The sequence below is a fragment of the Acipenser ruthenus genome, chromosome 4 (genome assembly GCF_902713425.1).
Source record: "Acipenser ruthenus chromosome 4, fAciRut3.2 maternal haplotype, whole genome shotgun sequence".
In the NCBI taxonomy this organism is placed as follows: Eukaryota; Metazoa; Chordata; class Actinopteri; order Acipenseriformes; family Acipenseridae; genus Acipenser; species Acipenser ruthenus.
Window position 1 is genome coordinate 54,500,189 of NC_081192.1, and position 25,686 is coordinate 54,525,874.

General features: G+C 40.4%; 1 long non-coding RNA gene across 1 annotated transcript; it reads left to right on the forward strand.

Annotated features, from left to right (window-relative positions):
* Positions 1–3,690: 3,690 nt before the first annotated feature.
* On the forward strand, positions 3,691–25,686 carry LOC117399398 (uncharacterized). The gene is made up of 3 exons (XR_009328485.1): positions 3,691–6,170; positions 7,173–7,265; positions 21,174–25,686. It is a non-coding gene; the product is annotated as an uncharacterized LOC117399398 (long non-coding RNA).

Genomic DNA, 25,686 nt, shown 5'->3' on the forward strand with positions numbered 1-25,686 from the left:
ATTGCCCAGTCGAGGCTGCGTGAAGAGGCGGGAGTCGCCGTGAGAAGGCTGGGACTCCGGGTGCCCAGAAGTATGGTAGTTTAGGGGAGGTTGATCCCAAATAGTGTATAGAGAGGGTTTGCGTTGAGTAGTAGGTTCCTGGAGCGGGAAATTCCTTTTAGTGGGACTAACGCTCGCCATTTGTGTGGCAAACTTTTATTTTTAGATTGGTTTTGTTTTGTTTTCTTTATTAAATGGGACACTAGGGCTACCAGTGCTGATTAAATCTGCGTGCCTGTGTGGCATGTCAACACCCATTGCTCTGTGTCTGCCTCAGTATTGTTCAGTGGCGACCCACACGCGTAACAGCCCCCGTGTTACAGTTTGTTTTCCTCTGTATTCATAAAAAATATGCACTTGATGAAGATGGTTTAAAAGTCAAATCTCACAGATGCTGCTGCTATGAAATTTGGAAGGTAGTTGCGGTTGACTATAGGTAGGAGCCTTACGTCAAGAGGGTGCAGTTTTAGCATGTCTAGAAGTGCACAATGGCTTACATTGTTGGAATAACATTACCCACAGCAGAACACAGAAAAGCCAAAGAAATTGCTTTGAATGATGGCATGATAAATGATTTTGCAGGCTGATCAGTTGTTTTATGGCATTTGATATAATCTGCTATTACTAGCACTGCTATAATACTAAACAGCACCGTATCACTCTATCCTAAAGTATGTGATACATCTCCTTAGATGTTCTTGCTACGCCGTGATTCATTATTTTAAATTTCCCCCTGCATATCCATAAACTGGTCAACTTCTGGGGACAGAGATGGGACAGATGACTACAGGGACAGGAATGGAAGCAATTGTAGATGAGTGGCATTGCCTTGTATATTTCTGCCTTTTGTAAATTGTACTACTAATTGAGCATAATATTAACTGTCTTACAGGCACCAGACACCCATAACTGATAATTAGTCCCTTTGTTTCAATTAAAAGTTGCACAGAAATACTTTTAAACCTTTGCAATTGTAAAGTTTGTACGTGACAAACAAGTTTAAGTTTTGTGCTTATTAAGCTGATGGATGACACTACTGCCTTGCAGGACCTTGTGGGACTGTGCCTTCTCTCCCACCAATGCACCTCTTGCTTACAATTCATGGGCTTTGGCCTTTAAGAGAAGAGAGAGTCAAATTAAAGTCATGGTGTTAGATTTCAGGAATCGCATGGGGGGCACTCTGTCAGAAACCTTGGTGGGATTACCACAGCTAATTTCACACATACAATGTGTCAGGAACATTTTGCAAAAAAAAAAAAAAAAAAAAAGTAATTATTCTGAAATTCAGAACTTTCTATTTATACGAGTTCATGGTTAATGCATTCTGTGGTTACACACTTTCACCTTGGAATTTCTTCAAAAAAATTCTTCCCTCTTAAATGCTGTTTTCAGAACAGTTGGCTTGTCAATGCCCAGAAATAGTTGAGATTTGGAAACTGACATATAGGCTTCATATTGATAAGCTAGCTGCTCTATAATAAATAACACATGTTTACAGTTTGTAGGTTTCAAAATGAGTAAATGCTAAATTTAGTCCTTTAAACTAAATTAATTAATTTGGCTATATATTAGACCAGTGTTTTTATATGCATGGATGTATATATAGTAAATATGAACTGGAGAGGGGGGCTATAGTGGAAAATTATTGCCCCGAGGGAAGACTTGTTACAGACGGGGCGATAATGTCTGAAGACGCAGGAGGTAACAATAGTCTTCCCGAGGGGCATTTAATATTCCACTATGAGCTGAGTCTGCAGTACATATTTAATATATGAATCAGTCAAGAAAATAAGTGAGGCAAGGTTGGATAGTAAATACAACTTTATATATTTTGTTTAAATATAGCTGATGCAGCATAAGTAAATAAATAAATAACATAAATAAATAACAACATGTTTTTGAAGTTCGTACCGCATAGTTATCAAAGTTTTTTTTTGCCGTACAGTTCTCCGTCTGGCTTGCTGACTGCTGCATAATCCAATTTATATCCGACCGTCATATCTGTTTAAATTTCAGAAAGTCAGAAAACAGTGACAGTGACGTTTTAATCACCATTTTAGTGTTTAGTCTTTAGTGTTTTAGAATTGAATAGCCAACGAATTAAGAGGAATTTGACCGATCCACTAAAATCAATGAAAAATCTCAATTCACTTTTCATACCCCACAGTAATACTGTTAAATTAAGTAAAGACATTTCTTTAGATTGCAAGCCATTTCCAGTAAATTTGCCAACATTTTTCACGACCAATTCTCAGGCACATGCTTAGATGCTTCCTTGCAACCCACTGTGATAACTAATGCTCCCGAAGAAGTACACAATTACAGGAATAAATATCCTTAGTAAGAATCTAAGCATTTTGAACAGTGCTGTGTGAATACATTTACATTTATATTGTTTTTCCAATTTTATTCTGAAAGGTCACAAGTAAGCCAGTAACATACACATACCTGCCACTGCAATGCATTCCAAATCAGAGCTATCAGTATCTAAAAATAAAAAAGTCACAGTTATCTAAATTATGTACACGTAAACAAGTGTGTGTGACATTCATATGCTAGGAAAATTCAGAAATAACAATACAAAAGTACATTTGCATTTTTGAGTCAATTTAAAGTTACTGTTTTATTTTATTTGAGTAAATTGAACATAGCATCTGGCAGTTTACAAAGAGGAACAAGCTTACGTTTTCTTTAGCCAAAACAACCTTTGAACAATGTACACAAACGGGAAGGTCAAAAGGTTTTCTGATAACATTGAGTACAGAGAAGGCTGGACTAACATCAAGGAATTTTAAATAATAAATTCCCTTTTATCTGCCCCCAACAAATTGTGTTCATAAACTTAAAACAACACCTTCATAAAAAGTTTTGTTAAAATAAATTACATTGGGTACAGTGGACTCACTAATAGAATGATTAACCAAGCTTATGAAAACCTTGTTCAGCTCGATCCTCTCCATTTCAGTAAGATATCAATCCCAAAATCCATTGCAAAAACATAAAACTTCAATAAAACCCACATGTTCACCCTCAGGTCTCTCCAAATCCCTAAAGATACAGGGATTAAACCAGGGAACCCAGCCAATCAAATTTAACAGATGCCTGAGTGATTGGCAGAATGCCCTTTATCCTTGTGCTGTTCAAATGGGCCAGCAAAGGCATGTCTCCATAACCCATCTGAACACTGCCTGAATTTCCAAATAAAACTGATATTGCCCTGTTAATGAACAGTTGGAAACAAAAATAAGTGGGTGCCTTTGTTCTTTAAAGTGAGTGTAGCTAACAGAATGATTCCATACATGTTCTACGCCATTCACATTCATTTACTATACAAGTCTCAAATGTGTAGTTTTAAAAAAGCTATGTTTGGTTTTGGTACTACACTAGGTTAAAGAAGTCTCTGTTGTCAGATGGTCTTTACTGTCAGTAACTAATCAACTGATTTACCCAATGACTGACATGCTTTGCAGCCAATAAAATGCTTGACTCAGAAGACACAACTGAGGTGAAATGACGCAGTGAAAGTGTAACAGATTTCCTGGAAGGAAGTACCAGATAGTTTTAAAATGAAAATGCATGATTGTGTGTTTCTTTAAAACTACATATTGAAACTTATATAGTTAAATTATTGTGTTTCCTATAATCACTTGAAATGCCTATTGTTGACATCTATGAAAAAGATCTAGGAGTTTATGTTGACTCACAAATGTCTTCATCTAGACAATGTGGAGAAGCTATAAAAAAGGCTAAGATGCTTGGATATAGTGTGAAAAGTGTTGAATTTAAATCAAGGGAAGTAATGTTAAAACTTTACAATGCATTAGTAAGACCTCATCTAGAATATTGTGTTCAGTTCTGGTCACCTCGTTACAAAAAGGATATTGCTGCTCTAGAAAGAGTGCAAAGAAGAGCGACCAGAATTATTCCTGGTTTAAAAGGCATGTCATATGCAGACAGGCTAATAGAATTGAATCTATTCAGTCTTGAACAAAGAAGACTACGCGGTGATCTGAGCCAAGCATTCTAAATTCTAAAAGGTATTGACAATGTCGACCCAGGGGACTTTTTCGACCTGAAAAAAGAAACAAGGACCAGGGGTCACAAATGGAGATTAGATAAAGGGGCATTCAGAACAAAAAAATAGGAGGCACTTTTTTACACAGAGAACCAACTCCCCAGTAATGTTGTTGAAGCTGACACCCTGGGATCCTTCAAGAAGCTGCTTTATGAGATTATGGGATCAATAAGCTACTAACAACCAAACGAGCAAGATGGGCCAAATGGCCTCCTCTCTTTTGTAAACTTTCTTATGTTCTTATGCCAGGTGTACAAAACATGGTTATTTCAACAGCCACTGTATTCATTCTCTGATGGAACATAGAGTTAAAAGTCAAGTAGTCTGCTTACCTGACATGGGGCTAAAATCTCTAGTTAGGAAATAACAGTAAAAGGCAGTTTTACAGTTCATGCATAAAAAATAAATACAGATTTAATTTACATTCTCTAGTTTCAAAACAAAGAGGGATTATATTAGTGGAGGAAACAATGCTTGTAAATGTCAAAAAATAAATAAATGCAAAATTAGGCGGAGTTCTAACTTGAAGGTCACATTTCACACACTTGAGTCTGAAGTTATTATTGCAACACAGAGGAGCCATATTATATAACTAAATTTTGAATTATCATAAAATCTAGACCTAATCTGATTAATGGCATAGAGCTTCCGACAGGCTGAACATACACGACAGCACACAGCCAATAGCAGCAGTGAAAGAAGCAGTCAAATATTTCTTTAGTGAAATGGGTTGTTATAGATTTAAATGTTACCCCAACATGCTTGATACCAGGTTCCTTTAAATAGTAGATGTTGGTTGATTTAGTCAACAAGATTGAGATGAGATAAGAATAATGTAACTAATTTGACCAGTAGCCAGACTACACCATAGGGATAGTGTCACACCCACAACAATCTGTATAGATACATTCTAGTGTACTATAATATACAATGTGGAAAACTGAACTCCTGACAGGTAGCAATATTTTTGGGTCATTCATTTCATTAAAGATAACGGAAACAATGGGGTATGCCTAATAATTCAAAAAAATGAATACTTTTTAGGTGGATAGTTTGATAGATTTGTTCATTTACAATTTAAAAGGCATATTTTCAAAGCATTCCTCTTGAGTAATTTTTTTAAACGTGAACATTCCAAGTTAAAGTTACAAACCTTAGAATTTCACAACTTATTTTTACATTTTTCATCAATCATTTTTGTTTTTCCACCCAAATTTTGAAATGCCAATTCAAATGTTCCTCCTCTGTCTGGTTTTGTTGGGCTGCTGTCCAGTAGGAGTTGTTGAACTGGGATGAGGTGAGGTGAGCTATCCCATACAGTTTTCCTTCCTAACCCTTTCTCAGCAGTGAAATAAAAGAAAGATCATCTGTAATGATGTCTCACTGATTCTGATTCGGCATGCAATGCTAAAGGTAAAGGTAAAATAAATATTTTATAGTATACCTTTATTGTTCCCTTTTGTTTTGCCAAAAACAAGTAATTAATTATTGATATATTCAAATAATAGAAACAATAATATGAATGGTTTTAATGTCCCACATATACCCCATTAGAAAGTTCTGAAACAGCTGAACACAATGAATATGAAAAGCTGGAGGATGTGATGATACTAACCCACATCTGCCAAATCTATTTGATTTCCCCTTTGACCACTCTGTTTAATCTGTCCTTTGAGACCAGCCGTTTTCCAAAGATCTGAAAACTTGCTGGAATAATTCCTGTGTTAAGAAGTAAAGCCCAGTACATTACCACCCTCAAATGATTTGCAATATTTGAATGGCAGTGCTTTTAATCTGCCATAAAAACTATTAGAAGTGCAATTTCTTCAGACTCATTTTCACACTCAGACTCATTTCAAAAGCTGCTCAAACATATAAAGCAAGGGCTTTATCTGCAGGATTAGTGATTAAGGATAACTTCTTGTGTTTGGATTTTAGAACATTGTCTACCTGGCATATTACATGTAGCTCCCGAAGAGGGGATGTGCTTTCTGTGACTCCAGAACCTGTAGCAAGCAGCACAGCAACTAACAAGTGCTGGGAGTCTAACCTCAAAGTAAGGCTTTATGGTTTTTATTTATATTATATTATATATTTATTATATTATTATAATTTTCATTACCATTACCACTACTGCACTGTTAAATACTTAGTAATCTTAATAGTCTACTACCAAAGTAGTTCTCCTTAACAAATACGTGCGACATTTGTGAAAAATGTAGCTTAGTCTGGTCTTTATTGAACAACTGAATTGGACCCTCTTGTATAATTTGTTTGTATGAATTTAAATGGACTGTACCCAATGTGAACACATCAGAATTGACATACTAGTAAGGTGATTTTCTGCCAACCTATGTAACAATATGTAAAGTAAAAACTCAAACTAAATGAAATTGTTTTAATGACTTTCCCAATCAAAAAACCTCCTACAACCTTTTACCTTTAAATAGTGTATATAATATACAGTACTGTAACAATACCAAAACTGAATGATATTAACCACAAGAAAGTATTGTGCAATTAATGAAAACATCGCTGCGTGCATTTTCCAGCATTGGATTCCCTATACGCAACAATGATATTTACTTGATGAATGGGCTAACAATGCATACTATACGTGTCAGTATATATTTGCTACAGTGTGCCAGTGAGCTTTACAGAAAGCACACCTTCAAGATTGATTTAGTTTGACAGTAGTTACGCTTCTTGTGACAGGAACCATCTGCTATCTTTTTTTTTGTACCTTTACTGTGCCTCAAAGTATGAGACTGAAGCGTTATAAAAGAAACTCAAAATAGATCAGAAATGGCATTTTATTTGAAGGGGTTGTACATGTATCCCTGATTAAAAGCTTATATATTTTAATAACATGCAGTTGTAAGAAGGGATCGATCTAAGTATGAATCTGAAGTGAAGGTGAATGCTGAACATGTGGGACAGCCTAATAGTTTGTCTCCAATACATTTTTTTATTTTTTTTGATCATCCATTTTTCTACCCAGTTTTCGAAATGCCCAGTTTGTATGTCACCTCACCACTGTATCCCCCTTAACATTCAGGTGGACTGAAAATCAATTGATGACACGTTGACAGACCAAGTTACATGTATCTACAGCCGGCAACTAGACCTGAAGATCAGCTCCTGAACTCAGGTGAAAGAATCTTAACACACTTACTGTATAAAAAACAAATACAAAAAAAGCAAACAAGTAATCATACCTAAAACTATACAGAATGATAGCAAACATCATAAAATGAAGAACATTCAATTTTCTATAATAAAATTCTTTGTCAAAGTTTTTCTCAATGTCTTCAGGGTATATTTTCCCCTTTGTAATGTAAACATATAAGCCTCATAGTTCACCAGTAACTCATTGATACAAATCTGTCTGTTTATGTAAACATCCAAGTCTTCACCTGGATTGAATTAACCCCAGTGTAAAATTGAAGATTATTTCTTGTTATTTTTAAATCGATAAAACAAGCCATTTAGTTAAATATCCTCTGGTAACGCCAACTGCCAAACTGATTTGGTTTCTTTCAATAAAATAATTCTGTCACTCATTAAAAGTCAAAATTATATTAACAAAATTACTTTACAATGCTGGTTTACTAGATTCCATGTAAAATAAGAAATATGTTTTTTGTATTTTGAAAGTTTTGTCAGTGAGCTTTTTAGGCACTAAATTGTAATCGGTTGAAAAATGATTGCATTTTTGTGTGGTTAAAATAATGACATTGTTATTCTGGCTGTATCAGAATTTCAGTCTAGCTTGCATGCAGTCTTATGGTCTTATGTTTTGATGATAGTGACATTGGCACACACAATACCAAACTGATTTTGATTCAGCAGCAGCAAGGTAATGTCAAAACGCCCCTGTGGAAAGAAAAAACAAAACAAAACAGTTGTCAGTGATGTGCTGTCTCAGTAAGTGTACAGTGTTAAGCAATAATATATGCCAGAATGTGTTTTGTTATAGACTATTTCAAAATTGAATTAATGCCTTTTTGGCACCTAAAATCCACCACAGTAACCATGGTAACACACATTGCTTACACTTAGCCAAGGAATGACTGGCAATGGTATTTTAACTGCGCCCTCATAATAAATGGTCTCTGAAATGTAAAATGAAGTGTCATTCAAGGAAATATGCCTTGTGTGGCAGGGCAGAAGCCCTGAATGTGTAAATATGGAAGTGTGTGTTAGATATGGCAGGGCTGGAAATTAAGATTCCAGCCCTGGTTGTCTTGGGTGTGTTTGTGGTGGTGGTTGGCAGGAATAGGGTTAATTCCTATCCCTGCCAAATACATGTGCAGAATGTAGCCAGGTGTTGATTGAATTATTACTTCTCAATCAACCCTGGCCACATGGTATATAAGGGAGCCTGGGAGAGAGACACAGGGGCCTGAAATGTTTGTTTAAAAAGAACTCACCGTGATAGCACTGCTTGGGTGAGGGTTTTGTGTTTTTCATTTTTGTGGTTCGTGATTGTTTTTGTTAAACCTTTTTATTTTGTGTTTATTAAAAATGCGCGGCAGCGCTTAAACTTCAGCTTTACTGTCTCCGAGTCTCTGTCCACCCAGCCATCCTGTCACACCTTGTTAGAATGAATCACTGGAATTGTTTTTGTTTAAGCATGTAGCAAATTTTACTAACTTGAAATATATATGTTGTTTTATTTTTATAGTTTAGGAAAAATGATTTGATCTACCATCTTTAGTTTTAGCAGACTGGAGACTAGTTTATGTCTATATACAATGACATAATAAGTAACTGCATCGTTCTAGGATGGTCTTGTTATTGCTATAGAATGCATACTGTATTTTTGATCATGAATGATTTTTATACCTTCCAAATTTTCAAAAACTATAGCGTTATACGCTCCCACGTGTTGCTACTACTGTTTAAATAACATACCTGGAATTTTTCATTTAATTGTTAACACCCTGACTTTATACACTTCTAACTATGAAGTCTGTTTCAAAGCTGTTTTCAAAATGTCCACTCTAGTGCACTGATAGTGTAAGGATTATTGTCCACATTGTCAGGTAACACAGCAATATCGATCCATGATGTGGTACGGAACAGAAAAGCCAGAGCACTTGTTGTTATGTTTTTTTTTTTTTAAATCCCTCTTCCTACAGAGATTTAGAGGACAGATCTCAAACCCCAGTGCATTAGAGCAGATATTTTGAAAAGAGCGGTAAAACAGTTGTCAGGGTGTTAACAATGAAGAGAAAAAATACAGGTACGTTATTTAAACAGTAGTAGCAACACGTGGGGACGTATAACGCTATATTTTTCGGAACTCCGCGACTTACTCCTTAAGTCAATTCAATTGATAGTGTGAGATACACTGATAAACAATTTATCTAAAATCAGAAATCCAACTTTCTTATATTGCGTGACCCCGGGATCTTTGGTGCTGAGTTCTTCCAGCAACTGTCTTTTTGACGTGAAACTTGGAAGGTATAGATATTCATGGTTTTAATCTGGGTCAATTCACAAGTGAATAAGCTTGCTGATTTCAACTGACACTCTCATAAACCCTGACAGAATTTTGCTCTTGGACCTAACTGAAATGAGTTCTTAGAGCTTTGAATGGTGAAGCATGCTTAGTGTTTGGGTATTCAGGGCTTGGCTTTACTCTGTGCTATATGCCACTGCGCTCAGTTTTACAAGCACTACATTCAAAATGAATACATTCACATACCTCCTCGTTTTTTTCCCACAAAAAAACGTAACTTCTCAAAGGTGGGCTCGCAGAGATTATACTGAAGCTGTATGACGTGTTTCCCATTGGCAAAACCCTCAATAGTAACATAGAGATTTTTGATATCTTGCCATGAAAATTTTAAACAGACAAAATTAGTTAAATACATTTAGTGTTTGCTGCTCTTTATAATTAATATATATTTGTATGTGAAAGTCTAAGCCAAAAATAAACAAATGACATACAAATCTAAGGTAAAATGATGGAAAGGTGGAGTTAAGAAAATCCATTCCTTCATTCTCTTTGTTTTCTAATTTGGTTTTCTACATGGATAAATTCCAATAAAGGTCAATTCAATTCAGGCTGGAAAACTGAGATTTTGCATAATTTAAAAAATATAATAATAATAATAATAATAATAATAATAATAATAATAATAACATATAAAACAAACCAGAGCTGTCTTTTGCCAGCTTAATAATTACGTTTTACAGTAAGTACATTACAGTAGAACCTCAAAGTTATGAACACCCCACTTTGAGCCTGTAACGTCAGAAAATGCATCCCGATAGCATGTTATATATCGATAGCATGCTGTATATCAAATTTTGCATATTCGTCAGAAAATGCATCCCATACTATTATGCAGGTTTCATTTATTGATGTTGCAGCATTTACATGGAAATAGGCACCCCCTACAATAACAAAACATTTCAAAAATATATCGCTCAAAATATTAAAATAGTATAAAGTTAATTTTTGAAAATGTAGTGGTTTATTTATGTTAAGAACTGAAGCAGCAAAAAAGATAGTTGCTATACAACTCTTGTAAAATGTTAATGATTAACTGAACATATCAACTAATTAACCCCGTTTTAAAAAAATATATAAAAAATATAATTTTCAATAGTAAAAAAAAGAGAGTCAGTTTTCTAATACATGATTTCCATTACATGAGAGTAGATGTTAAAACTTCGTATTGATTTGAACTCGGCTCTCGCCAAGATAAGCACCAACTAAGACATAGCTTTAGAGTAAACTAATGTGATCCATCTGTGTCTCCATCCATTTGCATTTCCTTCCATATGATGATGTAGATATCCTTCTGCCTGGTGTTGATGACTGAAGTGTAATGCTGGCTCCAGGGATCAGCTTATTTGCCTCCCTAGCGCATCAGCACACACAACGGCTGTGATGCTGGCTCCGGGGATCAACCACAGTGCGGTCTCCCCAGCGCATCAGCATGACAACCGTCTGGATTGAGCTAAGTAGGGTACATCTCTGGGATCTTCAAGTGGGCACCTTCCATCCTCTGTGTTTCGTCGACTAGCCCACAACACCTCAAGAGGGCTCGACGGTGACTCTGGCGTCCCAGCATCACCCCCCTCCGTCCCCCACTGAACTCAGCCCAGCTTACTTACCCGTACATCAGTGTTTCTTTCTTTCTGTTGTGCTTGAGATCCCCAACCAGAATCTTTCAGTCTCAACCACAGCCAGTTGCTGCTCCTCTCTGCTGCTTCAGATAAGTTCACTGTGCGACGCAACTCTTGGCCACTGAATCTGACGTCTCTGAGAAACGGGTTGTATAGTGTGCCACAAATCCTCGACAACCCACCTCCACTGGGTAAACCCGGACTCTCCATCCTCGCTGTTCCGCTTCAGTGGCTAGTTGAGCATACCGCAGTTTCTTCCTCTCATACGCCTCATCTACAGCATCCTCCCATGGCACTGTTAACTCTACCAGGTGAACAAGGCGTTCTGATCCAGACCACAAGACAATATCTGGTCAAAGGTTAGTAGTGGCAATCTCCGGCGGAAAAATAAGCCATTGACCAACATCTGCCAGCAGCATCCAATTGTCCTGGGCAAGGCTTGGTTTTAACACCTTTTCTTGGTGGTTGCTCTCCTGGGCGAAGGAATGTTGTCTTTTGTGTGTAATGTGTTGATGGAACTGGTGGCAACTTATTGGTCATGTTACGCTCGTTTTCCAATGCTCTGGTCATGGCGCCAAGTAAACCATCCTTGGCTAAGAGCCACCTTACATCCTGTTAAAATGTGCCTTAATATTGCAGGTGATGAACACAAAGGACATGAGGGATCCTCTCCTACCCAGAGGTTTAGGTTCTGTGGTGATGGGAGAACATTATATGTTGACCTGATGAGGAAACTGATCCTGCTCTGTTCCATTGACCATAGGTCTTGCCAGCCAATCTTGCGTTGTTCCACACTCTCCCATCTCATCTATTCTCCCTGCTTGACCTGGGAAATGGCCTTTACGCACCTCATCCTCTCCTCCTGCTTTTGCACCTCATTGACTACCAGCTTCCTCCGTTGAGCTGGGGCTGCATTGTGCCATGTAGGAGGAGCTGAACTGAGACCAAGACCCCCTCTTCCATGCTGAACTTGCCCCATGATATCACCAATTCGAATGTCATTTCCAGTCGGACCTTGGCGCACTTAAACTCCTCAGTTAGAGCGGAGACTTGTAGCTGCAGTATTCCTTTACCATAAAGTCCCACTCTGCTGAGGCAGGTGAAACTCCCAACCATTTCCTGATGTATGAACTGATTAAAGCTTCCAAAGAAACCTTGTACACAGTCAGTGGCCACAGCAGCCTCGGCAGTAGACCAAACTGAAAGCACCAGAGTTTTAGTATGACTGGTAAAGCACTGCTGTCTATGCTCTTCAACCCTTCCACTGCTTGTTATCTAACTTCTCCCACGCAAACTGTGTCCTTTAGATCCCCGTCGTACCATCTCCCAAGACTTTTCACTGGCTTCTCAGACACTGTTGATATTGCCTCACCATTAATGTAGAACATTTTATCTACTACCTTACCTTTAATTATAGAGATGCTCCTTGATTTAGTGGGCTTGAATTGCATTCATGCCCATTCAATGTTATTGGTTTTTTTTTTTTTTTAATTTAGTCGTCGCCAATTATTTTTACCCCGATTTTCACCCAAATTTAGCATGCCCAATTATTATCTGTATCCCCGGCTCACCGCTCGCAACCCCCCCGCCGACTCAGGAAACGGAGGCTGAAACACGCGTCCTCCGAAACGTGCTCCTTCCAAGCCGTCATTTTTCGCACTGCAGATCCACAGCAACGCCACCAGACCTATAGTGCCGGAGGACAACACAGATCTGGCGGCTCCGCTGCAGAGCCACAGGCGCCCTATCGGCCACAGGGGTCGCTGATGCGCGGTGAGCCGTGGATTCCTAAGCCCTCCCTACCCGGGCAGCGCTCAGCCAATTGTGCGCCGCCCCCTAGGGACTCTCGGTCACGGTCAGCTGTGACATAGCCTGGATTCGAACCAGCGATCTCCAGGCTATAGGGCACATCCTGCGAGGAGCGCCTTTACTGGATGCGCCACTCGGGAGCCCTCAATGTTATTGGTTAATTTGCCCAATAACCGATTAGTGCAGGCTACTGTTGTCATGTCATCCATGTATGCTCGAATTGGTGGTAGTCGCATTCCTGAAGCCAAGCGCTCTCCTCCCACTACCCATTTTGATGCCCTAATGATTACTTCCATTGCCATGATAAAAGTCAGTGGAGAAATGGTGCATCCTGCCATTATTCCAACTTCTAGGCATTGCCATGTAGTGCTGAATTCTGAAGTTGAAAAACTAAATTGCAAATCTCCAAAGTAGGCTTTCACTAAATTTGTTATAACTCAATAACAACGTTATATTAAAAATAGCATTACAGTTTTGTAGACGTCTTTCATATATTGACTCTAACAAAATAACATACCTGTATGTATCTGTAAATAAGAAAGGATGTTAAATAAGGAACATTAACATGTTCCCAGAAGAATTGATGCTATTTTCCGCGATGTCTGTTGTCAGTGGAAAGGCCTCTCTCTCCCATCACACTACACAGGAATCAATAAATGATACAGGTCACCACAGTAATTTTCCACAACTAATTCCTTTAAAATGTAAAACAATAAAACCTGTGTTTAACTACATAGCACACCTTCCAATGAAAACTCTGAAAGTACAAGGTTGTCCTGGAAGAAAACTTGCTTCCTTCTGCTCTGACAATGTTCCCTAACTCTGAGGATTGGTTTTTCCAGCAGGACAATGCTCCATGCCACACATCCAGGTCAATCAAAGTCTGGATGGAGGACCACCAGATCAAGACCCTGTCATGGCCAGCCCAATCTCCAGACCTGAACCCCATTGAAAACCTCTGGAATGTGATCAAGAGGAAGATGGATGGTCACAAGCCATCAAACAAAGCTGAGCTGCTTGAATTTTTGCGCCAGGAGTGGCATAAAGTCACCCAACATCAATGTGAAAGACTGGTGGAGAGCATGCCAAGACGCATGAAAGCTGTGCTTGAAGATCAGGGTTATTCCACCAAATATTGATTTTCCTAAGCTAAAACATTAGTATTGTGTTGTTTAAAAATGAATATGAACTTATTTTCTTTGCATTATTCGAGGTCTGACAACACTGCATCTTTTTTGTTATTTTGACCAGTTGTCATTTTCTGCAAATAAATGCTCTAAATGACAATATTTTTTATTTGGAATTTGGGAGAAATGTTGTCAGTAGTTTATAGAATAAAACAAAAATGTTCATTTTACCCAAACACATACCTATAAATAGTAAAACCAGAGAAACTGATAATTTTGCAGTGGTCTCTTAATTTTTTCCAGAGCTGTATATAGTGGCTCTCAAAAGTATTCACCCCCCTTGGACTTTTCCACATTTTATTGTGTTACAACATGGAATCAAAATGGATTTAATTAGGAGTTTTTGCCACCAATCAACACAAAAAAGTCCATAATGTCAAAGTGAAAAATAAAATCTACAAATTGTTCTAAATTAATTACAAATACAAAACAGAAAATAATTGATTGCATAAGTATTCACCCCCTTGAGTCAATATTTGGTAGAGACATCTTTGGCAGCAATTACAGCCATGAGTCTATTTGGATAAGTCTCTACCAGCTTTGCACATCTGGACACAGCAATTTTTGCCCATTCTTCTTTGCAAAATTGCTCAAGCTCCGTCAATTTGGATGGTGACCTTTGGTTACAGCAATTTTCAACTCTTTCCACATATTCTCAATTGGATTGAGGTCTGGGCTTTGACTGGGCCACTCCAGGACATTGACCTTTTTGTTTTTAAGCCACTCCAGTGTGGCTTTGGCTGTATGTTTGGGATCATTGTCCTGCTGGAAGATGAATCTTCTCCCAGGTCCTAGGTCTCTTGCAGACTTCAGCAGGTTTTCCTACAGGATTTCTCTGTACTTTGCTGCATCCATTTTGCCCTCTATCTTCACAAGCTTTCCAGGCTCTGACGCAGAGAAGCATCCCCATAGCATGACGCTGCCACCATCATGCTTCACAGTAGGGATGATGTTCTCAGGATGATGTGCGGTGTTAGGCTTGCGCTAAACATAGCGCTTAGCATTGAGGCCAAAAGACTCTATTTTGGTCTCACCAGCACATCTCCACTCTAGCACGCACTTGCCGATTCTTCCTGAGCAACACCCGAAGAATCCGACCCTTCCTCACTAACTACGCCACCCAGCTCCTGGTCCAGGCCTTGGTACTCTCCCGCCTTGACGACTGCAACTCCCTCCTGGCTGGCCTCCCTTGGTCTGCCACCTGTCCGCTCCAGCTCATCCAGAACTCCGCTGATCGCCTGGTGTTCGCTGTGCCTCGCTTCTCCCACGCAACTCCACTACTCCACTCACTCCACTGGCTCCCGATCACCGCTCGCATCCAGTTCAAGACTCTTGTACTAGCCTACAGATGCCTTGACCAGACTGCACCCAGCTACCTCTAGACCCTCATCTTTGCCTACACCCCCACTTGACCTCTCCGCTCCGCCTGCACTAGAAGAGCCTGCTCCTTCTCCACCCTCGACCTGCAGTGGTGGAATGACCTTCCTACAGATGTCAGGACTGCCCAGTCCCTGACCACATTCCGGCGCCTCCTCAAGACTCACCTCTTCAGAAAGCACCTGTAGAACTCCTCTGTTTTTCCCCTGGGACACTTATCACCCTCCCTTAAATGCGCTTTACTTGCTCTTATCTACCCCCTATTTTACTGCATTTAATCCTGTACTTTAGAGTACTGTAATCTGCCAAGTGTTATTTAATCTGTAGTATTTTGTATTTAATTATATCCTGATGTAACTATCACTGACACTGTTATCTGCTGTATTATTGAATCGTATTTTGTCACACTTGTACTTGCTTGAACCAAAGTCATTGTATTTATCTTGCTCTTAATTGTATCATTACTTGTACTGTGATTCTTGAAATGTATTTGTTTACGACTGTAAGTTGCCCTGGATAAGGGCGTCTGCTAATAAATAAATAAATAAATAAATAAATAAATAAATAAATAAATAAATAAATAATAGTAATAGTAATAATAATAATAATAATAATAATAGAATCTTCTTCCACTTGGTCTCAGAGTCTCCCACATGCCTTCTGGCAAACTGTAGCCGGGATTTGATGTGAGTTTTTTGTGGCTTTCTTTTTGCCACTCTCCCAGAAAGGCCAGTTTTGTGAAGCACCCGGGCTATTGTTGCCGTATGCACAGTGTCTCCCAGCTCAGCCGTGGAAGACTTGTTGCCATAGGCCTCTTGGTGGCCTCCCTTGGTGCCCTTCTCTTCCGCATACTCAGTTTTTGAGGATAGCCTGTTCTAGACAGATTCACAGTTGTGCCATATTCTCTCCATTTCTTAATAATGGACTTTACTGTGCTCCGGGGGATATTCAATGCCTTGGAAATGTTCTTATATCCTACCCCTGATTGGTGCTTTTGAAGAACCTTATTCTGGATTTGCTTTGAATGTTCCTTCGTCTCCATGATGTAGTTTTTGTTAGGAAATGTACTAACCAACTGTGGGACCTCCCAGAGACAGGTGTATTTAACCTGAAATCATGTGAAACACCTTAATTGCAAACAGGTGGACTCCATTCAACTAATTATGTGTCTTCTAAAGACAATTGGTTGCACCAGAGCTTATTTAGGTGTGTCATAGCAAAGGGGGTGAATACTTATGCAATCAATTATTTTCTGTTTTATATTTGTAATTAATTTAGAACAATTTGTAGATTTTATTTTTCACTTTGACATTATGGACTTTTTTTGTGTTGATCAGTGGCAAAAACTCCTAATTAAATCCATTTTGATTCCATGTTGTAACACAATAAAATGTGGAAAAGTCCAAGTGGGGTGAATACTTTCAAGAGCCACTATATATATATATATATATATATATATATATATATATATATTGTGAGACAGCAGGGAGGGGGTTAAAGCCTCCCTGAAGAAAAACATGTGCGGAATGCACATTTGTTTAGTTTAATTGTTTTGGTTTAATTTAATTTGTTAATTGTTTTATTATTAATTATCCCCTGCACCTGGTAAATATTGTCAAATTAGGACCAGGTGCAGGGTATTTAAGGGAGGCAGTTAGTCTGCTCATGGCTGCTGAGTAGAAGGAGGCAGAAGAGGTGCTCTGCTTCCTAGCAGTCGTGAGGTAAAGAGTATGCTGTATTAAACCTGTGTGGTTTTTGTTTGTTGTGTCTGGCGGGGAAACGGCTTAGCCGTCCTGCGAGTTAGTCAGGGAATAACCTGTGTAGTCAGCGCTCCAAAATCGGAGCTAGGTGTTTATTTCGTGTTTATTTTATTTTGTGTGAATTAAAAATAGCGCATCAGCGCATAAAAATCCATTCCAGTGTGTTGGGTCATATTTTTAAAGGGGCAACGAACCCATGTGGCAGCGATTCTTTTACATTTGGTGTCAGAAGTGTGGGCGCCCCTACGACCCAAGGAAAAAAAAAATGGATATTGCGGAACTGATAAGGACTTTGGAAAAATCCACGACAGAGATGGGGGAGGCGACTTGTAAGCAGAGGGAGTGCAACCAGCAATGGAGGCAAGAGTTGGGGTTGCCTACACGGGAACTGGAGTTCCCCGTGTCACACCTGGGTCTGGTGCTGCACCAGGTGCTGGAGAAAATGGTGTGGCCAGCACCCGAGCGAGAGGGGGTGGAGCTGCTGTCCCGAGAGCCAGAGGGGGAGGAGCTGCCGCCCCGAGAGCCAGAGGGGGAGGAGCTGCCGCCCCGAGAGCCAGAGGGGGAGGAGCTGCCACCCCGAGAGCCAGAGGGGGTGGAGCTGCCGTCGCCCGAGGGGGAGGAGCTGCCGTCGCCCGAGCCAGAGGGGGAGGAACTGCCGTCGCCCGAGCCAGAGGGGGAGGAGCTGCCGTCGCCCGAGCCAGAGGGGCAGGAGCTGCCGTCGCCCGAGCCAGAGGGGGAGGAGCTGCCGTCGCCCGAGCCAGAGGGGGAGGAGCTGCCGTCGCCGGAGCCAGAGGGGGAGGAGCTGCCGTCGCCCGAGCCAGAGGGGGAGGAGCTGCCGTCGCCCGAGCCAGAGGGGGAGGAGCTGCCGTCGCCGGAGCCAGAGGGGGAGGAGCTGCCGTCGCCCGAGCCAGAGGGGGAGGAGCTGCCGTCGCCCGAGCCAGAGGGGGAGGAGCTGCCGTCGCCCGAGCCAGAGGGGGAGGAGCTGCCGTCGCCCGAGCCAGAGGGGGAGGAGCTGCCTCCGCCCGAGCCAGAGGGGGAGGAGCTGCCGTCGCCCGAGCCAGAGGGGGAGGAGCTGCCGTCGCCCGAGCCAGAGGGGGAGGAGCTGCCGTCGCCCGAGCCAGAGGGGGAGGAGCTGCCGTCGCCCGAGCCAAAGGGGGAGGAGCTGCCGCCACCCGAGCCAGAGCCAGAGGGGGAGGAGCTGCCGCGCCCGAGCCAGAGGGGGAGGAGCTGCCGTCGCCCGAGCCAGAGGGAGAGGAGCTGCCCGAGCCAGAGCTAGAGGGGGTGGAGCTGCCGCCGCCCGAGCCAGAGCTAGAGGGGGAGGAGCTGCTGTGGCCCGAGTTAGAGGGGGAGGAGGTGAAGAGCCCGTCTACACCACAGCCCCGACCACCACCCCTGCGGTCCAGTCCGGTGCCGCTGTGTGCGGTCCCACGCCCCTCGCTCCTGGACACCCTGCCGGTTGGCCTGGACCTCCCTTCGCTAGACCTGGAGCCCAGGAGTCTGCAGAACCGGTCACAGTTTGGCACCTGGCTCCCTGCTCCGCTCCTCCCAAGCACCAAGACGTCGCTGCGCTACTCCCAGACGTCGCTTGAGCTCCCCCTGGTCACTACTTCGCTCCCCCTGGGTGATTGGACATCGCTGTACCGGGCCCCAGCTGCAGACCTCTGCCCGCTGCTGCAACCTCCAGTGCGCCCCGGTTGTCGCTCTGGTCGCCCCTGACAAACCGGTGGGGTCCCACGTCGCAGGTACACGGTCCCTACCTGGCGGGGCCGGAACGTGGACCGGCCCACCCTCAAGTCCGCCCGTGGAAGAGGGCGAAAAGAGATATTGATGGACTCGAGGGTGGGTGGTTGTGTTTTAGGGGAGGAGGTGGCCGTCGAATGGCCGGTGTCTTGAAAAGACAAGGGGGGGGATGTGTGAGACAGCAGGGAGGGGATTAAAGCCTACCTGAAGAAAAACATGTGTGGAATGCACATTTGTTTAGTTTAATTGTTTTGGTTTATTGTTTAATTGTTTTGCTTTATCGTTGAATTTAATTTGTTAATTGTTTTATTATCAATTATCCCCTGCACCTGGTTAATATTGTCAAATTAGGACCAGGTGCAGGGTATTTAAGGGAGGCAGTTAGTCTGCTCATGGCTGCTGAGTAGAAGGAGGCAGAAGAGGTGCTCTGCTTCCTAGCAGTCGTGAGGTACATTAGTAATGGAGAAAGAAACTGACTAGGGGGGACTGGGAAGACTTGTGAATTTCAGTTGACCTAATCACTAAATTACTTTAGATCACAGAAGCTAAACAGAGTCAAGCACGGTATTTCTAAGGGTATTAACCCAGTCTTTAAAATCATTGCATTAATATGATACCACTGTTTCATTTTGTTTTTTTGCTTTTGATATATTTGTTTTGCTTTACACATCAAATGCTGGAAATGTTACATTGTTTTTACCATGATTTAGACAAATTCCATTTGTCCTGCACACTGCTATTCATTTCAAGGGAAATACGCGTTTTACTCCTCCCAGTTCCTGTGTATCAGGTAATGCGGCCCCACATGACCTCACATATCGTAGTTCCCTATAAGCTCCATAGTATGTGATTGTAAGACTGAACTAGGGCTCTTTCAACTGTAAAATACAAACTTTTCACAGACCCTGTTTAGCGTTAAGTGAGGTGTAAGCATGCATGTTAACACCAACCACAATAAGAATGTTATTTAAAGCCTTGGTTAATATACCTTTAAAATAATAACAGCTGCTTAAATGGAATGTGTGCTTTAAAATGAGGCATGATTTCCTTATTTTGGTTACACATGATTATACTATTTAATCTGAAACAGTATTATTGAGACGTCAGTCTCTTTTTAATTCTTGATCTGCTGGCTTGGGGAATTGTGTGATTGCTAGTTCTCACCCAGCCTCTGCACTGTAATATAGTGCCATGCCCATGACACAAGATTTTCACAGCTGCATCTGATGGCCAAAGTTAGGGGGGGGGGAAATTAATGAGTGTGTGTATGTTAATAAGACAAAAAAAGGTTAAAAGGGCTTGAGCATTGTACAGTTGTTAAGACATTGTTAAGTAAGTTGTCAGTGGAATGCCCAATTTATTGTAACACATGCTATTTAAGTGATTGGTTTGTGTATCTTGGGGGTTCATATGAACTCCTTTGTCACCAAAGATTTCTAACTTGTATTTTTACTTACAAAGATGTATCCTGTGGATTTTAGACTCAAAACTATAGCAGACACAAAAAATGTAGGTATAGGTTACACTAGTACAGTCCAAGTAAGTGCAGAGACAGGCTGACAATGAGATAATATGACCACAAGATGGTGTTGTTGTTAGACTTTGCAGGCAGATGCAGTTAGAAACTGTGCAGGACTGTTTCTTGTTCTGGATCTTGTTAAGTGGCCCTCTAGTGATACACTATGTGAATACATTGCACTGCCCATTTGACTTGATGTTGTTGTCTTCCCAGATTACTAATGCCATCAGTTCTGTCTGCAATGCTTCCCTGGTGGGGTTGACAAGTTATAGGAGATTAGCGTATTCATTATATCATAATCACATTCAATGAAATGTTTTTAAAAAAGTCCTAGTCTGTTTACATTCCCCAAAGGCAGATTTAAAGGTAGAACGTTCTTATTCCTTGAAAACCTTCTACGGCTAACTGTGGTAAAGCACAAGAAATGCATGCTATACAGCAAGAAATGCAAAAAAGCATGATTACCACATTGCTGTTAAACATTTACAAGGATGTACTAAATAAATTATTTACTTTTACAGGCAACCAATGTAAAACTGTAATTGGAGACGCCGGTTCACCATCGCCCGGGGACGCCTCCAAACCACCGCCCGAGGACACCCGCAAGCCACCGCCCAGAGACGCCTCCAAGACACCGCCCGGGGACGCCTCCAAGCCAAGGTCCGGGGACGCCTCCAAGCCAAGGTCCGGGGACGCCCGCAAGCCACCCCCCGAGGACGCCCGCAAGCCACCGCCCGGGGACGCCTCCAAGCCACTCTGCGCGATCAACAGGGTGGTGCAGATTCTGACAGTGGAGCAGAAAGCCTTTATTACAGAACCGAAGTTCAGTTGTATATCCTGTAAATACTTAGTCACCAACGTGGTGACTTGACGGTCAAATCTACTGGCCATATTAAAATTGAAGTTAGACCTGATTTGAACCACGCTGGCGTTAACACAATCATACTGCTATAGTTTTGTACGGTAAAAATGTTCAATGGCAAAACCGGAAACGTTTTACAATTTCCGACCAGGACAAAAATATCTGGGCTGAAAACTGTGACAATCCCAGAACTCAACAAATCTATATTTGAACGATAGAAGAAAACTCTAGTCGCTGTATTTTACATCAGCATGACTAGGAACTACTGTAAAATGGCCAGCTCCTATGTAAAAAAGGCGTAGTTAATTTACATGTATTTAGAACACATACTATTTTATGTATTATGATTGGTCCAAATCAATATGTGTACTAGGTATGTGTTTTTGACCCGGATGGCCTTCCATAGCAAGCTGCCTTTGGCTGTTATTTTAGACATCTTTATGCTAGCCATCTGAAGAAATGGAAGAATATGATTGGCTTATAGATGTGCTAATCATAACTATAGAGGAGGCAAGAGAGCATTCGCCTCCTCTGAATGTACAGCAGTGACTGAGTGGAAAATTTGGATCAGGTGGCTGCCTCTGCATAAAATAAATATGTTGCATATTACATATAAGTAAATAAATTGATAGATAAATAAATTAAATAAATAGATAAATAAGAACTTATTTTAAAAAGGTCGAGTAGGCAGTGCCTCCTCTGCTTCCTCCGACGAGCCTCCACTGGGTTGTTGTAGTGTGAATAATCCACAATATCTAAATGAGTATATGAGGTGCAAGCAGTTGCTAGTTTCCTGTTGTTTTCAGCTCTGAATGAGAAGAAGCAGAAACAATTAAAAGGCTGAACAAAATACTACTGTAGATCTTAGCTTTCTGTGAATAGAAAACAGGGTTCACAAATTGCTGGGAAAAGTAAATATACTAATTTATAAAACAAGTATTTAAAGCCGTTGTATCCTACAATCATTTCTCTCTTTTATTTTTTACATTCTGTAAAATGGTTCTTTAGCCCTTGAAATTAGCTTACCCAATTTTCTGTAACCCAAAGAGTTATATAATCAGCATTTTATGGCAGCAGTTGAAGATCCTAAATGTCACCTTCAAAACTATATCCTATGAAACAAATCCACAATAAAAAGAGTGATCACCTTTATCCCCTATAAATCCCTGGTAAAGTCCAGTTAAAATGAAAGAGTTATGCTCTTGCACAATATAGCTGTTGCTCCACCTGGTCGATACTTAAGTTTTGGCAGCTGGCATTAAAGTGTAGATGATGAATTATTAGGACTTCTGTCAGTGTTTATACCATTTCTTGTTGTTTAATTTCAGAACATTTTCTGACAAAAATCTGTGTTTGTTGCAGCTTTTCATTGTTTTATAGAATCTAAGAATTGAAGTGACGGGTTCTTTCTTTTACTGCTCAAAAGCACTTATCTGGAGTTTGATTGTGTCCTGAAAATGTGCAAATCAAATAATTATTTTATAATTTATTTCTCCTCTCTCTCTCTCCCCTGTTCTCCACTCACCGAACACCCAACCCTGAGTGAGTGAAACACTGCTTCTTTTATGCAACTGTACCAAGACTCGATTGCTAATCAATTATTCAACTGGGATCTCGGTACATCTGCAGGTGAACTAATTGTGCTCCCTGTGTTTCCATACTAATACCCACATTAATCTGCACGTGGAGTGATTGTGCAATCCCTGTGCCTAATTAGACAATTAGACATTTTAACAACACTCGTGCTACATAGCCCCACGTTATATCCCGTGCACCAATACATATACGCCAACATTAACACACCACATATAACATAAAACACAGAAATACGCACAGGGACAGGGCAACCCGTCACAGTGTTATATCTGCAGGCAGTACCGGTGTCCCAGGAAATAAATTGATCGGGAAATAAGTTGATCAAGCTCTAGAATTTAAAGGGGAGGTTCCATTGTTTCTAATGTAAACGAGCCTAAGCTAGGAAATAAGTAGATCGAGCCAGGAAATAAGTTGATCGGATATATTAATGAACAATAAATAATTTAAAATTAATTTTGTAAGTATAATTTATATCAATTAGTAGATCGGATTTATTCGGCAGTATGCTGCTAGATAAGATGATGTGAATATCGCTTTAGATCCAATATATTAGCCTAACAGAAATGCAAAATTTAAAATTACTTTTGTACGTATAATTTACATTAACATGTAGATCGGATATATTCGACAGTATTACGCTAGATAAGGGAATGTGAATATCGCTGTAATATATATTAGCAGCAAATAATAATTTAAAATGAATTGTATACATTTCTGATTGTGTATTTCTGTTTGTGTAACAAATATTAACTAGCAAAATGTGTTACGTATTGACGTTATTTTGCATTTCTGGAGGTGTTTTTGTTTTGGGAAGCACTACAGTATGGACAGCAGGTATGCGAGCGATTGTCCAAAAGTTAAAGCATGAGTTTCAATCATGGAAAAAATTAAGCTCCATGCTGCGATTACTAACTAGGCCACGGTGCACATCAATCACATGATGTACTTGAAAAACTTTGCTTATACAGTATTATTATTTTATATTTGTTCTTTCATTTATTTTTACATACAGTACTTTGTATAATTAGGACAGAAAACGAACAGGAGACAGGAGGTTATCATAGTGCATGTATTTCAATTACAAGATTTGGAAGAAACAATACATTAATTAATTAAAAACTAAAGAGTTAATGTCTTTGCTAAACCGTGGTAAATACCTGTAGTTCAAAACCAACCAAGATTTTGTGTTGTGAGAGAGATCGTACAGTATATGTAGGCTACTCTATATCAGCATCATTTTAAAATGGTAACTCCCTGTAGTGCAACAACCAATAAGACATATAATGAGAAAGAGATACAGTATATTGAATTAAAGTGAATTATCACGATTTAAAATCATGTAGATATACACATATGTACGGTAATAATATTATGGATGCAGCATGTCATTTATATTACTGAAACATTTTAATTTTGATTAAAGATTGACAACATTTTGACGTGTAAAATAATTTAATATATAAATAAATATCCGCGATCGCACATAAACTGCATCAGATTGACATCGATGTTATAGAAACATAGAAAGACAGAGGTTTAAAACAGTTTACCATAGAAATAGTCGTCGATCACACATTTTAAATTTCATACAAAAAGACAGTGGCACAAACACGCACTGACATATACAGTCTAGTAAATAAAACGGCCAGGTAAAAATAAAAAGCCATGTAGTGAACCTCCCCTTTAATCAAACTGTAGCCCCGCCTTACTGCGCTTGCACGATCAATTTATTTCCTACAACACCAGCAACAAAGGTAAAATTCACCAGGAAAGGGGGTAAAATCAGAAAAACTTAAATAATATAGTGATTGTTGATAAGTTGTTGCAAATATTTGAATGATAAACCCTTACTGCATTGTGAAAGGACAGCTGTAGGGGTATGTGACAGAAATATAATGAGTTCTGGTTGTAAATCTCCCTCCCGACCTGTGAGGGCGCTAAGTAGCTAAAGGGAAAGGCTTTGGACAGGTTGGCCTGACAGTTCATTTCCTGGGTCGGGAAGTTGGTCAGCCTGGAAGAAGGCGAGACTCCGTTGCAGGAACTTATTGACCTGGAAGGTAAATGAGGTAGCAGCTGCAGGCAATAGAGTCAGCTGCAATCGTTTACCAAGGGGTCATGCATGATAGCATAAAGGGGCCGGAGAATCGAAATCTCTTCCTTTGCTTGGTTTTTATTGAGAGACTGGAAGGACCGTGTGAGATGCAGAGAGAGTGTACTGAAAAATATTCGTGAGTGTTTTGTTTGTTTGTTCGTATCTGTTTAGTAACTGTCTGTGTTTTTGTTATCACTAGACGGCTAAACACGAATCCGGAGTTGTCGCCAAGGGCCAGCACAAAACCGGATCACCATTGCACTAAAACTGTCACGAACTATAATAAATTGTTATCACCTACTACGAGCACTACTGCACGCACCGGGACGGGTGATCGTGGTGAGTATTATTGTGGGGCAGATAACGTGTCTTTATTATTTAGGGCTGCAATCCCTGTTTTCTGTACTCTGTGTTTTACATATTGCTGTGTATTACCAGAGCTTATTATTTGGTCACCAGACCCGGATTATAAAACAAAATAAAT